The sequence below is a fragment of the Tupaia chinensis genome, unplaced genomic scaffold (genome assembly GCF_000334495.1).
Source record: "Tupaia chinensis unplaced genomic scaffold, TupChi_1.0 Scaffold000078_1, whole genome shotgun sequence".
Lineage (NCBI taxonomy): Eukaryota > Metazoa > Chordata > Mammalia > Scandentia > Tupaiidae > Tupaia > Tupaia belangeri.
The window spans coordinates 1,812,275-1,812,819 of NW_006159539.1; positions in this window are offsets into that span (position 1 = coordinate 1,812,275).

Consider the following 545-nt stretch of genomic DNA (forward strand, 5'->3'; position numbering starts at 1 on the left):
CCAGCCTCTGCAGGATCCTCTCGCGTTAAGCCCATTCCTTTCCCCACACTGAGCTACTTTGCGCTTCTTCGCTCAGGGTTCTCACACTGTCCCTGAGCGCCTGGCGGGGGCTGTCTGCACTGTCCGCGCGCAGCGCCCAAGCTGTACCCCCTGGCTCACACCCACCATGTCCTTTTAGCCAAGATCATTTTCCCACAGGCCGCCCAAGCCCTGAGTGCAGGGTGAGAGCAGGCAGCGCCCAGGGTGTGCCCCGCGGAAGCGCACCCGCTTCCTGCAGCAGTCCCCGGGTTCTGCACAAGAGGCTGCCACCCTCCACCCTCCGGGCCTCAGTCTCCCCAGCTGTAGTAAGGGTGCAGCCGTCTGCCGGCCTCTCCTCAAAGTCTGCTGGGAGGCCCGAGGGGGTCAGGTACCGAGACCTGCCACCCAGGACCGACCCTCGGTGCAGACAGGCAGGCCCCGCCCCTGCCCCAGGGGGCGGGGCTCACAGCTGCGGCCCACGCGGCTCCGAGGGGATCTGCGGCGGGTCCTAGTGCCCGCCGTCTCCG